Raw genomic sequence first — 15,788 nt, 5'->3', positions numbered from 1 at the left:
TCTTCTAGGGAGGTTAAGAGCCAATCTGGCTGCTGCGTTTTGAACGCACTGGAGCCTATGAAGACCCTTCCTACTCAGACCTAGATACAAAGCGTTACCATAGTTGAGATGGGGTGTCACCAGGGTATGAATAAGCGTTTTTCTGCTAACTGCAGGAAGCGAGTCCAGGGTCTTGCGTAGGGTCTTAAGGATCCCATAGCATTTCCCTGCTATCCCTCTAGTGTGGTGTTCAAAGGACAGAGTCTTGTCCAGTTTGACCCCCAAATTCTTAACCTGTTCCAATGGTATGGGAACAGTGCCAAGTTCTTTGGGCCACCAAGGCGACGACCAAATGGATGGGGATTTCCCCAAAACCAAAAGTTCAGTTTTATTAGCATTGAGGCGTAAACAATTAGTGTTCATCCAACCCGCTAGTCCGCTCAGACAGGCTGTGAAGTTGGCTGAAGCCTCTTCCGGAGGCTGAGACAGTGTCACTACCAGCTGGGTGTCATCAGCATATGACACTATCTCAACCCCGTATGTAACAATCAACTTGGCTAGGGGCGCCATATAAAGATTAAACAAAGTCAGGCTCAAAATAGAACCCTGAAGCACCCCATGTTTGAGCAAACGCACCTTAGATTTAAAAGGTGGACAGCACACTTGAAATTGCCTGTTCGCCAGGAATGCACGCATCCACTCGAGAGCCAGCCCCTCAATACCAACCTCGCTAAAATGAGAGAGTAACAGGGGATGGGAGACAGTGTCAAATGCCGTGCTCAGGTCTAATAAAAGGAGCGCGGTTGTCTTCCCCTCGTCAACTCTACTCCTTAATAGCTCCGTGGAAAAAAGGAGGGCTGATTCAGTCGAGTGGAGCGCTCTAAATCCTGATTGCGAGGGATGCAAATGTGATCCCTTTTCCAAATATTCAGAAAGCTGCTTATTAACTATTTTTTCAACCACCTTAGCGCAGAAAGGAAGCAGCGATATAGGTCGATAATTATCCAACTGCGTAGCACTCAAATGAGGTTTTTTCTTTAAAGGGATGACTTGTGCTACTTTCCAATCTTGAGGGATGTGGCTTGTTGAAAAAGACAGTTTTGCATGTGGCCTATATGAGTTAAGCTATGGAAACCAGTAACTAGGTTTGTGCGAACTAGAGGGATTCAGGATGATCATCAATGTAAAAAGCCATGATTCTAAGGTCACAGAAGAGTCCCTTTTCATTAAACATCTTCAGATTACTATCTCTATGCAAGACCATGGTTTCATCCACAATGTGGACAGGTCACACAGTACTTGGATGGAAAGTTTGAGCTTCTCAATAGACTCAGTCACCACTTCCCTGCATCTTTCTTGGAGAAAACTGAAACTCACGAGAGAAGTGAAAAGGGTTTTCCTAGGGTACTGCTTTCTTTGAGAATGCCGGCATGTGCTGTAGGTCTCCAGGCTTGGTCTATTCAGGCCATTTTTTCAGGTCCTAATTTTATTTTTATTTGCTCCAGGGGCAGTCTTACTTGTTTAATGGACGATCTTCCAGGAATTAAAATAGTGTCCAAGTCATAGAGATCCATAATTGGCTGGTGCCTTTAAAAAGGGTTGATTGTTGTGGTGACTTCTCCACTAGTAAAAGACGATCCTCTAAGAAGTGCATGCACATTGTCTGGAACTTTTGTCAGAATCTCATTATGTGCTCCCTAACCCATCAACATACTCACTGCTGCATCATATTGCAGAGAAACACCTCAGTAGAACCATATATAAATTATCTAGGGGGCTGACATATCAGAAATTACTTTTTGGGACTATAATCTCTCAGTTACAGGAGAGTATCTACTGGGAAAGAAGAATCTACTAGCAGACTTGTTTTCTTTTTTCCACAGATCGACTCCATCGATCGGCTCCTGTACAAGAAACATTTGATGCTAATGCACACTTGGGGTCTATGCAAAGTGCTTATGTTTGCCTGTTATAAATGAGCCACTTCTGTGATTTTGGCTCCCTAAGATGACCCTCACCACCACCATTTTCATTGACTTTAGTGTGTTCCTTAATGTAGGATGGTCCTGCATTTGCCTGCTCCTCCTCTGTTCTGTAATCTTGCTGTCTTTCAGAGGGAGCTGTTACGGAGTGGAACAGTCTTGCCAAGAGCAGAGCGTGTGGGATGTGTATTTGAAGGCGTTCAGTTGTGCAGGAATGTGTATTGTATTGTGCATTGATAGGAATTATGGGTTCTTACTATTGGCTTTGACCATTCTGTTTTCTGACTTTACCTTGCTTTATGGACTATTGCCTTTGACATGCTCTCATGTCATCCTGCTTTTCAATTCCATCTTGCTTTGGGCCTTTCAGTGTGCATGGCTTAACTAACTCCATTTTCATGACTGAAGCCATTTTCTGTGCCTGCACAAAGCTGTAGAGCTGAAAAGAGCATGCTTTGCTTTCCTCCTGTTTTTCACACTATTCTGACTGGAGAAAACCGGTTCTTATCAGAGGAATGTACATGGTCCGTCTCGAAGCCATAGCAAAGGCCTGATCAACCGATGCCGTGGCCTTGGAGCAGACTTGTACGGGTTCTCATGAGAATGAGGGGGGCGAGGTTTGCTAGAAGCTTTGTTATGTTTGGATTTGTGTCGGGTGCGGTTCTGGCCTGGCTGTCTTCGTTTCTGTCTGAGCGGTCGCAGCAAGTATGGATGCCCCCATTTGCCTCATCACCCAAGAAGCTCACCACCGGGGTACCACAGGGCTCGACGCTAAGCCCACTGCTGTTCAACGTTTATATGACCCCGTTGATCTATCTGGCTGAGCAGTGGGGAGCCAAAATAATGTCATACGCCGATGACACGCAGCTGTTGTTTACCTGTCCTAAGGACTGCTTAGACGCTCGGGCTGTCTGTTCTTGTTTGACCCATGTTTTCCGATGGCTTGTCTCAGCCCAGCTCAAATGCAACGAGGACAAGTCAGAGCTACTATTTTATGGCAATTTTCCGGCCAATTTTAGGGAGCTTATTTGGCCGACTGATTTTGCATGTCCTAGCTATTACGGAGGCCCGGCCAAAAACCTGGGGGTCTGGTTTGGACAGGATCTTAAGTTTGAAGCTCATCTAAAAAAAACTTACTGCGACCTGTTTTGCGACCCTCAAGTCACTCAAGAGATTCCTTCCACTTCTCCACAGGGAGGCGAAGGAGACTGTTTTGCGTGCTTTGATCCTGTCAAGGCTCGATTATGCCAATGCTCTCTACAGTGGTCTCCCTAAATACCTGATAAAGCGAATGCAGATCATTCAGAATGCGGCCGTGCGACTTCTGTTCCATCTTCCACGAAGAACTAGTGCACGTGCCCATCTTCGAGAGCTCCACTGGCTCCCAGTGGCCCATCGCATTATGTTCAAATCATTGGTTCTGGCCTTTCGGGCCTTGCATCAGCAAGGCCCACAATACTTGCACAAGAGGTTTACCTTTTACACTCCTCATCGTGCTCTTCGATCGGCCAATCTCCGTCTGATGTCTATGTCCAAAGTCAGATATGCGAGACTGGGTGGTCAGTCAATTTCTGTCCAAACAGCACGGTCCTGGAATGCCCTGCCGCTTTTTCTGAGATCATCAGCTACATTAGCGGGATTTAAGAAAGGGCTAAAAACCCATCTTTTTAATCTCAGTATTTAGTTCTCTGTTTCTTTCTTTTTGGATTGGGTCAGTGTGAGAAGTTGGCCTGGTATATAATGCTCACTAGTTCTAGTGATCACTTTGTACCATGCCAAGCAACCCTTATGATGATGGTTGTAATTCAACCTTGTAGACCAGTTATCCTAGTGGTAACGTGGACAAAGCAGTCTTAGGCTAAACTCTGAAAGGCATGTGAAGCCAGCTGTTATACCATACACAACCCCCTTGAATACCAAATGAAAGGGACACCACACAGATATATATTGAAAATATATATTGATTTATTAACTATTAAAATCCCCTGGACTCTTTATGAGCACAGAAGCACAAGCGTTAAATCACAAGACAGTTTAAAATACACAAAAGTTGCACAATATGGATGAGCCCTAGGGGCCACCTAAACCATATACTAAATAAGTGGTATAAGAGATACCTAAAGGAAAGTGAAGAGGCCTAGGGCCTTGGGAATCGCTGGAGCTATTCGAGACTGGAGTTAACTAAGTCGGGAAAGGCCCACGGGACTCGGGTGCAGTGTTCAAAGTGCACGCACTTCTCAATACAAAGTCTATGGTGCGTAAAAAGCACAAAGTTAGAAAGTTAGGAACCTTCCGAGTGACCTACGGAGCTGAAACTTAAAACACAGGCCCTTGGGATGTGTACCAGTGCAGGAGCACCGGCGGAGCTGAGTTACCTCACCCACAGGAAGCGGGTGCACAGGGTCGAAGATGTGTCGGGTTTCGTCACGCTGGTCGATGGTGCTTGGAGCAGGAGATGCTGCAGGCGGCTCGATGAGAAGAGTTCCGGTGGATCCAAGGGTGGATCTGTAGATGTGAAGACCTGAAAGCAGAGGGGACAGTGTTCAAAGTCACTAGCCAGTGACTGCCGTGGAACCAGAGTGGAACCAGGTGATGTCGGGTGCAAACAGGCGTTGTCGGGTAGCTTCTTTCAGCAGCCACGTGGATACCCGGGGTCGAGGACGTCCAGGAGTCGGTCACGAGCTGTCCCACGTAGGCTTCTCGCTGTTGGCGGTGTCGGCGACCTGATCGGAGCAAACAGGCCTTGGCAAATGCAAGCCACGCAGAAGTTGAAAGATGCTGTTCACTCGGACCAGTAAGGTCAGAGCGGGTGCTCCTTTTCACAGGAGCTTGGGTAGGTCTGGAGCAACCAGACCTGCTGTTTAAATCTTCGGGTTCGTCGCCAAGATGGCCGCTGGCCGCGTGGCTAGTGGCCGGGATGGCGCGTCGAGTGGCACAGTGCAAAAGGGCCCCACGCAGATCGTGGAGATGCTGGGGGGCTGATCTTCGGTGCAAGGGCTGCTCGGTGGTGGGGGTTCTCAGTCCCCAAAGCACAACGTCGAGGATGCCTCAGAAGCTGCGCAGTCAGCTTTACGAGTGTCTTCCAAGAGGTCCGGTCCCACGTCGCTCGGTGCCTCCACGGGTCCCTTCTTCGCAGGGACTGTGGATCGGGCTCTGAGAGGTCTGGGAGTCTGGTTCTTGTCGGGCTCTGGGCTCGGTCTCCGGCGGGAGGCGGCGGCAAAGCAGACGTCGAGTCGCTGGTTGGTACCTGTGTTCACAGGGTGGTCACTCCTTGGCCACAAGGGAGATTCTTCTTCAGTCTTCTGTGCAGCAGAATGTCGAAGTCCAGTCTTCTTCTTAGTTTTAAGTTGATTTCGGGATGATCTGCTGTGCAATGGCACTGCTCCCCCTCTTATTCCAATCTAGGGGGTGGATCACCTACTAGGTCCCTCCTCTGGGAGGAACCAGGAAGGGGGGCGGTTACACCCCCTTTCCTTTGTCCAGCTCCGCGCCAGGACTGGGGCTGGAAGGCCCCAGAACCGGTTTGGACTGGCCTATGCACGGGGACACCTTGTGTGCCCCGGGCATGTCTGATTCTTTTCAGCCCTGTCCTACCTAATACACAAAATCCTGTCTGGGGTGGTGCTCGCACCTCCCAAGGCAGGAAACCCTTTGTCCAGGCCACCATCTGCCGAGTTTCGGTCAGCAGCAGGAGGCCAGACTTGTGTCTGTGGTGGCAGCGTCCATTTTGTGAAGCTGAGGCTCTGTTTAACTTTAACCGGGGTTAAGGCTACACACATGTCGTGTCCCTCTAGAAGGGTGGAATGCTATCCCCGTCGCCAGAATTGGCGAGGGGATAGTATTCCAATTCGTATGACACCTTACTCGACATGTTTTGATAAAGCCAAACCAAAGATAGCATTTAACCGCGAGGATTATAATGCACTTAAGAGTATATGGTATGGCAATATCCCGGAACAGCTTAGGGAGTTGTTCCCGACAGCTGCAGACAGGCTCAGCTCATGCTAGAGCACCATCTCACATATTTCCAAGCACTCTGCCTCCAGGATTGATGAGGCCTTCCATAGGAGTGGCTGATAGGAACATATGTGTCCAGTTTAGGGTTAGGCACAGACATACTGTACCTAAGTAAGAGGTGGTTACACCGACTTACCCCAGCTGAGTGATCAGCCAGTTGTGTCAAATATGGAGGCCAGGCCAGGGGTGGCATAATATATGCTGCAGCCCCTGGTAGGCCTTGGATACACCTATGCCCTGGGCACCTAGGGTGCACTTATACAGGGGCTCATAAGGTGAACCAGTTCCAATTCGTAATGCACCTAGAGTGCATTGGCAGTAATTTAGAGAGAGAACAGCAGGCTGTGGGTCTGATTAGCAGGCCCACAGCCACATTAAGTCAGAAACCAGTGAAGCAAAAAGCAAAAATTTGGGGTGACCATAGGATAGCAGACCCTACTCTCCTACATAACCCCCCCCCAAACGCAGGGACATTAGACTAACCTTGACCAGTTGTGTCTTCATGTTCTAAGTGGAAGTACCTGGAGAGACCATCTGCGTTGCCATGGTCAGTCCCTGGGCGGTGCTCCACTGTAAAGTCCATCCCCTGTAGGGAAATGGACCACCTGAGTAGTTTGGGGTTTTCACCCTTCATCTGATTAAGCCATAGGAGGGGCTTATGGTCGGTCTGAATCTTGAAGTGAGTGCCAAATAAGTATGGTCTCAACTTCTTCAGGGCCCACACCACAGCAAAGGCCTCCCTCTCTATAGCTGACCAACGTTTCTCTCTGGGGGTCAGCCTTCTGCTAATGAAAGCAATGGGCTGGTCCTGGCCATCTACATTAAGCTGTGAAAGCACTGCTCCCACTCCCAACTCAGAAGCATCTGTTTGGACAATGAACTCTCTTGAGTAGTCAGGACTCTTCAGGATAGGTGCAGAGCACATGGCCTTCTTCAGGTCATCAAATGCCTTTTGACAGATTTCTGTCCACTGAACCTTTTTGGGCATCTTCTTGGATGTTAGATCATTAAGAGGAGTCACAATGGACCCATAGTTCTTAACAAACTTCCTGTAGTACCCAGTCAGGCCCAAGAAAGCTCTGACCTGAGTCTGGGTAGTTGGAGGGGACCAGTCCTTGATGGTCTGGATCTTACTCTCCAGTGGTTGAACTTGGCCTCCACCTACAAGGTGGCCCAGGTATACAACCTTGCTCTGCCCTATCTGGCACTTTGTTGCCTTGATAGTGAGGCCTGCCTTCTGCAGAGCCTCAAGCACTTCCTTCAGGTGGATCAGGTGATCCTCCCAGGTGGAGCTAAAGACAGCAATATCGTCCAGATAAGCTGCACAAAAGTCATCCAACCCAGTGAGGACTTGGTTCACCAACCTTTGGAAGGTGGCAGGTGCATTTTTCAAACCAAAGGGCATCACCACAAACTGATAATGCCCACTAGGGGTAGAAAATGCTGTCTTGGCTTTAGACTCCTCAGCTAACCTGATTTGCCAGTAGCCAGCTGTCAAGTCAAATGTGCTCAAATATTTGGCAGAAGCCAACTTGTCAATGAGCTCATCTGCCCTTGGAATAGGGTGTGCATCTGTCCTGGTGACAGCATTGAGTCCTCTGTAATCCACACAGAACCTCATCTCTCTCTTGCCATCTTTGGTGTGAGGTTTGGGGACCAGAACCACTGGGCTAGCCCAGGGGCTCTCTGAAGGCTCAATGACACCTAATTCCAGCATCTTTTGCACCTCAGTCTTTATACAGTCCCTGACGTGGTCAGGTTGCCTGTAAATCTTGCTCTTTACAGGAAGACTGTCACCAGTGTCCACCACATGGGTACACCAGTTAGTCTGACTGGGGGTCAAGGAGAACATATGCCTGTATGCCTGTAGAACTTGTCTGCAGTCATGTTGCTGATGTTCAGTGAGGCTGCCACCTAAGGCCACACCATCAACTGAGCCATCCTCAGGGTTCTGAGTGAGCAGGTCTGGGAGAGGGTCACTCTCTTCCTCCTGTCCCTCATCTGTAGCCATGAGCAAGCCCATGTCTGCCCTGCTGACATATGCCTTCAATCTGTTCACATGGAGCACCCTGTGGGGGCTCCTGGGAGTTCCTAGGTCCACCAAGTAGGTAACCTCTCCCTTCTTTTCCAGAATTGTATGGGGTCCAGACCATTTGTCTTGGAGTGCTGCTGGGGCCACTGGCTCCAACACCCATACCTTCTGTCCAGGCTGAAATTCAACAAGGACAGCCTTTTGGTCATGCCAAGCTTTTTGTAATTCTTGGCTAGCCTCAAGGTTTTTGGATGCCTTTTCCATGTACTCTGCCATCCTGGAGCGGAGACCAAGTACATAGTCCACTATGTCCTGTTTAGGCTTTTTGAGAGGTAACTCCCATCCTTCCTTCACAAGACACAGGGGTCCTCTTACAGGGTGCCCAAACAACAATTCAAAGGGGCTGAAGCCAACCCCCTTTTGAGGGACCTCTCTGTAAGCGAACAAAAGGCAGGGCAGAAGGATGTCCCATCTTCGCCTGAGCTTTTCAGGTAATCCTTTAATCATGCCCTTTAGGGTCTTGTTAAATCTCTCAACAAGCCCATTGCATTGTGGGTGATAAGGAGTGGTGAACTTGTAGTTTACACCACATTCCTTCCACATAGCTGTCAAATATCCAGACATGAAGTTGGTACCTCTATCTGATATTACCTCCTTAGGAAACCCCACTCTGGAGAAAACTCCAAGTAGGGCCCTGGCCACAACAGGAGCTGTTGTGGTCCTAAGGGGAATTGCCTCTGGGTACCTGGTGGCATGATCCACTACCACCAGTATGAATCTGTGCCCAGATGCTGTAGGGGGATCCATTGGACCAACAATATCAATCCCCACTCTCTCAAAGGGAACCCCCACCACAGGTAGTGGTATCAGGGGGGCCTTTGTTGTTCCACCTGCTTTACCACTGGCTTGGCAGGTTTCACAGGAGCGACAAAACTCCTTGGTGTCTTCAGACATGTGAGGCCAGTGAAAGTGAGGGACAAGCCTGTCCCAAGTCTTGTTCTGGCCTAGGTGTCCTGCTAAAGGAATATCATGGGCCAAGGTGAGTAGGAAGCCCCTAAATTGCAGAGGTATAACCAACCTCCTGGTAGCACCAGGCTTGGGGTCTCTAGCCTCTGAATAAAGGAGTCCATCGTCCCAATATACTTTATGGGCACCTTGAGCATTCCCAGCAGCCTCAGCAGCAGCCTGCTGTCTGAGGGGTTCAAGAGAAGGACAGGTTAACTGAGCCTGCCCCAAGTCTGCCCTAGAAGGTCCCCCTGTCCCCAGAAACTCAACCTGATCAGGTTCAAGTTCTTCAGGGACAGTTCCTTCAGGGGTCTCTAGATCAGTTTCCTGTGAAGCCTGATCCTCACTTGTAGGCAGTTGGGAAGGCACAGCCTTAACCCTCCTGTTCTTCTTCTTGGGAGGTACTTGGTCCATTGTTCCAGGATCCAAGACCTGAGGTTCAGAGAGGCACTTTTTGGCCTGTGACCTGGTCACAGCAAGGACATGTGATGATATCCCTAACATCTCTGCATGAGTCCTGTACTCAACTTCTGACCATAGAGAGTTCTCCAGGTCATTGCCCAACAAACATTCTACTGGGAGATCAGCACTAACCACAACTTTCTTTAGGCCAGTTACCCCTCCCCAGGAAAAGTTAACAAGTGCCACACTATGTGTAGTAGTGACATTGCTGGCATTGGTCACCAGGTAATCATCGCCTGGCATGTATTGTCCAGGGTCCACAAAGTTAGGTGTCACCATAGTGACACTGGCACATGTGTCCCTGTAAGCTTGAGCCACTTTGTTGTTAATCAAAGGTGTCTGTCTGTATTTGCCCAGGTTACTGGGACTTATGTCAGGGGTCAAATCTATGTCCCCTTCACAAACCAGAACAGCCTGTGTAAGGGTTCTGACTAGGTCAGAATCTCCTTCAGTTCCCAAAGTGATTCCCACTAAACCCTTGGCTTGAGGACCAACACTGCTAACTGTACTAGTGGGTGCAGGTGCCTTAGGGGCTGCAGTGCTGGGGGCTCCACCCTTTTTACACTCACTTGTCCAGTGAGAGGTGTTCTTACAAGTTTTACACCAGGGTTTCTTCTGACCTTCTTTCTTCTTCTTCTTGGAAGTTTGGGACCCACCCTCTGTCTCAGTTTGGGGCCCTGTTGAAGACTTCTGGTCTTTAGCTTTCTGCTCCCCACCCTTCTGGTCTGTTTTCTTCTGGTCACCACCCTGGTTCTGGTTCTGGTTCTTTTGCTTAACTCTGGTTCTTACCCATTTATCTGCCCTCTTTCCCAATTCTTGGGGAGAGGTCAAATCTGAGTCAACCAAATGTTGATGCAACTGTTGGTTCTGACAATTATTTAAAATTTGTTCTCTCATCAGCAAATTGTACAATCCTTCATAGTCTGTAACCTTGCTTCCCAGCAACCATCCCTCCAGAGCCTTAGTGGCACACTCAACAAATTCAGACCAGTCCTGAGTCTGTGTCTTCTGGGTATCTCTGAACATTAACCTGTACTGTTCAGTGGTTAAGCCTAACCCATCAATCAGAGCACTCTTCAGGACCAGGTAGTTTCTAGAATCCCCATCACTAACTGTGAGGAGTCTGTCTCGGCCTCTACCTTCAAAGGAGAGCCACAAGATTGCTGCCCACTGCTCCTGAGGGATCTGCTGTACTCTGCAGGCTCTCTCCATTGCAGTAATCCATTTATGGATGTCATCCCCAGCTTTGTAGGGGGGCACAATCTTACTCAGGTTTCTATTATCAAAAGACCTGTCTTTATCCTTGTGGATATTGCTGCCACCAGTGGGTTCTATTACCCCACTCTCTCTAGGCTGTCTTGCTCTAGCAAGTTTCTCCTTAGCCAGGGCAACCTCTAACTCTTGCCTCTGGATCCTAAGCTCAGCCTCTCTCATCTTGGCCTCATGCTCCCTTCTCTGAGGGCTAGTCATCTCCTTTCTGGAGTGACCATGAGAGCCTCTAGAGACATGGGAGGTGTTGGATTCACCTGAGTGATGCCTTCTCCTCCTATGGCCCTGGTTAAGTCCACCTGGGGGTCTGAATGGGTTGTTACCTGATTCATTCCCAAGTTGACTTAAGTTAGCCTGGTTCAGTCTACTGACCAGCACCTGACTATCTCTGTCATCATCTGACTCACTGCTTTCCACCTCCTCCTCCTCTTCTTCTTCTTCCTCTTCATCTACCTGAGGAGCTCCAGTGGTGGAGGCTTCCTCATCTACTAGGATGATAGGGGTAGGGGTGTCTACAGTGTCATCCTCTGAAGGATGGCCTCCTTCAGCATTCCCTGTGGGGTTTGCTTTAGAGGTCTTTAGAGCCTCAGACTGATCCAAGAGCTCTCTTAGGTGGTCTGTAGTAGGGGTAGGCCCTGTCTTCAGACCCCTTAAGACACAAAGCTGTCTTAATTCCTTAAAGGGAAAAATAGCAAACTGGGATGGTGCCCTTGGAGGGTCACTCTCAACAGGAGTAAGTCCACTGGACCCCTCTGTTCCAGACATTGCTCTAGTGTGGGTGGATGTGTTGCAATCTACCTACACTGGTGTTTACCTACTAAACCTATCTAGTAGTTGTAGCTAGGGTGTGCTACTCCCTTTGCTCTACAACAACTAAGTTCAGTAGAACTTAAGTATACTAGTCTTGTTTTATATGTACCTAGCAGGTACCTGTATGATCTTTCAAATGATAATCTCAAAGATTGTAATGGTAAAACAACAGCAAGCTCAGATCCCAATCCGCTGCTCACCAATGTGAGAAGTTGGCCTGGTATATAATGCTCACTAGTTCTAGTGATCACTTTGTACCATGCCAAGCAACCCTTATGATGATGGTTGTAATTCAACCTTGTAGACCAGTTATCCTAGTGGTAACGTGGACAAAGCAGTCTTAGGCTAAACTCTGAAAGGCATGTGAAGCCAGCTGTTATACCATACACAACCCCCTTGAATACCAAATGAAAGGGACACCACACAGATATATATTGAAAATATATATTGATTTATTAACTATTAAAATCCCCTGGACTCTTTATGAGCACAGAAGCACAAGCGTTAAATCACAAGACAGTTTAAAATACACAAAAGTTGCACAATATGGATGAGCCCTAGGGGCCACCTAAACCATATACTAAATAAGTGGTATAAGAGATACCTAAAGGAAAGTGAAGAGGCCTAGGGCCTTGGGAATCGCTGGAGCTATTCGAGACTGGAGTTAACTAAGTCGGGAAAGGCCCACGGGACTCGGGTGCAGTGTTCAAAGTGCACGCACTTCTCAATACAAAGTCTATGGTGCGTAAAAAGCACAAAGTTAGAAAGTTAGGAACCTTCCGAGTGACCTACGGAGCTGAAACTTAAAACACAGGCCCTTGGGATGTGTACCAGTGCAGGAGCACCGGCGGAGCTGAGTTACCTCACCCACAGGAAGCGGGTGCACAGGGTCGAAGATGTGTCGGGTTTCGTCACGCTGGTCGATGGTGCTTGGAGCAGGAGATGCTGCAGGCGGCTCGATGAGAAGAGTTCCGGTGGATCCAAGGGTGGATCTGTAGATGTGAAGACCTGAAAGCAGAGGGGACAGTGTTCAAAGTCACTAGCCAGTGACTGCCGTGGAACCAGAGTGGAACCAGGTGATGTCGGGTGCAAACAGGCGTTGTCGGGTAGCTTCTTTCAGCAGCCACGTGGATACCCGGGGTCGAGGACGTCCAGGAGTCGGTCACGAGCTGTCCCACGTAGGCTTCTCGCTGTTGGCGGTGTCGGCGACCTGATCGGAGCAAACAGGCCTTGGCAAATGCAAGCCACGCAGAAGTTGAAAGATGCTGTTCACTCGGACCAGTAAGGTCAGAGCGGGTGCTCCTTTTCACAGGAGCTTGGGTAGGTCTGGAGCAACCAGACCTGCTGTTTAAATCTTCGGGTTCGTCGCCAAGATGGCCGCTGGCCGCGTGGCTAGTGGCCGGGATGGCGCGTCGAGTGGCACAGTGCAAAAGGGCCCCACGCAGATCGTGGAGATGCTGGGGGGCTGATCTTCGGTGCAAGGGCTGCTCGGTGGTGGGGGTTCTCAGTCCCCAAAGCACAACGTCGAGGATGCCTCAGAAGCTGCGCAGTCAGCTTTACGAGTGTCTTCCAAGAGGTCCGGTCCCACGTCGCTCGGTGCCTCCACGGGTCCCTTCTTCGCAGGGACTGTGGATCGGGCTCTGAGAGGTCTGGGAGTCTGGTTCTTGTCGGGCTCTGGGCTCGGTCTCCGGCGGGAGGCGGCGGCAAAGCAGACGTCGAGTCGCTGGTTGGTACCTGTGTTCACAGGGTGGTCACTCCTTGGCCACAAGGGAGATTCTTCTTCAGTCTTCTGTGCAGCAGAATGTCGAAGTCCAGTCTTCTTCTTAGTTTTAAGTTGATTTCGGGATGATCTGCTGTGCAATGGCACTGCTCCCCCTCTTATTCCAATCTAGGGGGTGGATCACCTACTAGGTCCCTCCTCTGGGAGGAACCAGGAAGGGGGGCGGTTACACCCCCTTTCCTTTGTCCAGCTCCGCGCCAGGACTGGGGCTGGAAGGCCCCAGAACCGGTTTGGACTGGCCTATGCACGGGGACACCTTGTGTGCCCCGGGCATGTCTGATTCTTTTCAGCCCTGTCCTACCTAATACACAAAATCCTGTCTGGGGTGGTGCTCGCACCTCCCAAGGCAGGAAACCCTTTGTCCAGGCCACCATCTGCCGAGTTTCGGTCAGCAGCAGGAGGCCAGACTTGTGTCTGTGGTGGCAGCGTCCATTTTGTGAAGCTGAGGCTCTGTTTAACTTTAACCGGGGTTAAGGCTACACACATGTCGTGTCCCTCTAGAAGGGTGGAATGCTATCCCCGTCGCCAGAATTGGCGAGGGGATAGTATTCCAATTCGTATGACACCTTACTCGACATGTTTTGATAAAGCCAAACCAAAGATAGCATTTAACCGCGAGGATTATAATGCACTTAAGAGTATATGGTATGGCAATATCCCGGAACAGCTTAGGGAGTTGTTCCCGACAGCTGCAGACAGGCTCAGCTCATGCTAGAGCACCATCTCACATATTTCCAAGCACTCTGCCTCCAGGATTGATGAGGCCTTCCATAGGAGTGGCTGATAGGAACATATGTGTCCAGTTTAGGGTTAGGCACAGACATACTGTACCTAAGTAAGAGGTGGTTACACCGACTTACCCCAGCTGAGTGATCAGCCAGTTGTGTCAAATATGGAGGCCAGGCCAGGGGTGGCATAATATATGCTGCAGCCCCTGGTAGGCCTTGGATACACCTATGCCCTGGGCACCTAGGGTGCACTTATACAGGGGCTCATAAGGTGAACCAGTTCCAATTCGTAATGCACCTAGAGTGCATTGGCAGTAATTTAGAGAGAGAACAGCAGGCTGTGGGTCTGATTAGCAGGCCCACAGCCACATTAAGTCAGAAACCAGTGAAGCAAAAAGCAAAAATTTGGGGTGACCATAGGATAGCAGACCCTACTCTCCTACAGTCAGCTTAGTGCTTACATATCGCGCCAGGATACTCTGTAGTAGCAGAGCGCGTAATAAAATGTTTTATAACATAACATTTGTATTAAAAGGGGGAGCCTTCACTGGTCTGGTGGAAATTTGGTGGATTCCGAGTGAGGGCAGACATGTCTATCTCGGATTGAACCCTGATCTCTGATCCCCGGCTGTGTGAAGACTTCCCCTGGCCAGAAGTGGGCAGTGTAAGCATCAGGTGATGTATTGAGTTTTGTGGTTATTGCCATTGTGATGTGAGCCAGTGGCTGTGATCATTTGAGGTGATATATATCTTTCTGATCTTATGCAGGACGTCCAGTGTATCTTATCTTATATCAGTTCAGTATTATAGTTTGCTCAGTTATTGATTCAGGCCTTTAGATTATAAGTCTGCTCCATATATTTGAATTTAATGCATTTCGTATCTGAGACACCCTTTCTTTAGAGAGTTTTATGTAATAAACCCCAAGCCTTATTCTAAAAGTGATAGTCTTTGCATTTTGTTAAATAAAACTCCATTTCAAAAGGTGCTGTTTTTTTGTGTTGAAGTCTTGCTGTGCCAGGGGTGGTAAGACATGTTCAAAAGTGTATATTATTCAAAGGTGCAGTGGTATATTTGCCTCCCAGGTGGGAGTGCAGTGATTGGGTGTGGCATATTGGTGAAAACCACATTCAAAACATTGCCTCATGTTGTTAATGCAAATCTCCCTAAATTGTTCAGTAGGAAACTAGATCCACCAGCAATGGATGCTTTCATGCATGACTGGAGAGTAGGTCAGTATTGTTTTCTGACCTCCTCTCCAAACTCGAGGAAGTTGATCTAATTTTGACAACTGCTCCCTGGAGAGTAGAAATAGGGTTCACAATCCTACTGGAACTTTCTTCAGTTCCTCTAATAATTCTCCCCCATTTCCATCCACCAAGCTCACTCAGGCCTTCATTTGTTTGTGGCTTGGAAACTTTCTGGAGCTGGCTGGCAAGTTCCATGACTTTCAGGATGATTTGCCTACTACAATTCAACAGGCCTGGTCTGAAGATTCACCAGAGATAAGCCTTGACTTAGTGCAGATGAGCAAGTTTGTGTCTGAAACGAGAACTGAATCTGTGGGGACCAATATTCAAAATGTCTTAAATTAAACAATTCTGGCTGAAGTAGGTCTATGTTAGAAAACCATAAATTGAACTCACTACTTTCCCTCTGCTGTTATCTGTATGAAATGGCGTAGATTTTTCCTTATGCAGATCTCTGAAAGCATCCTGAACATC

At 48.7% G+C, this 15,788-nt stretch overlaps 1 protein-coding gene across 1 annotated transcript in view; it reads right to left on the bottom strand.

Moving 5' to 3' along the window:
• ACADM (acyl-CoA dehydrogenase medium chain) overlaps positions 1-15,788 on the bottom strand; it is a 214,251-nt gene that overhangs the window by 111,536 nt on the left and 86,927 nt on the right. The gene's annotated exons all lie outside the window — the stretch shown is intronic.

This window comes from Lissotriton vulgaris, chromosome 1_1 (genome assembly GCF_964263255.1).
Source record: "Lissotriton vulgaris chromosome 1_1, aLisVul1.2, whole genome shotgun sequence".
Lineage (NCBI taxonomy): Eukaryota > Metazoa > Chordata > Amphibia > Caudata > Salamandridae > Lissotriton > Lissotriton vulgaris.
Note: the sequence above shows the minus strand (reverse complement) of the source record. Positions and strands in the feature narration are given on the sequence as shown.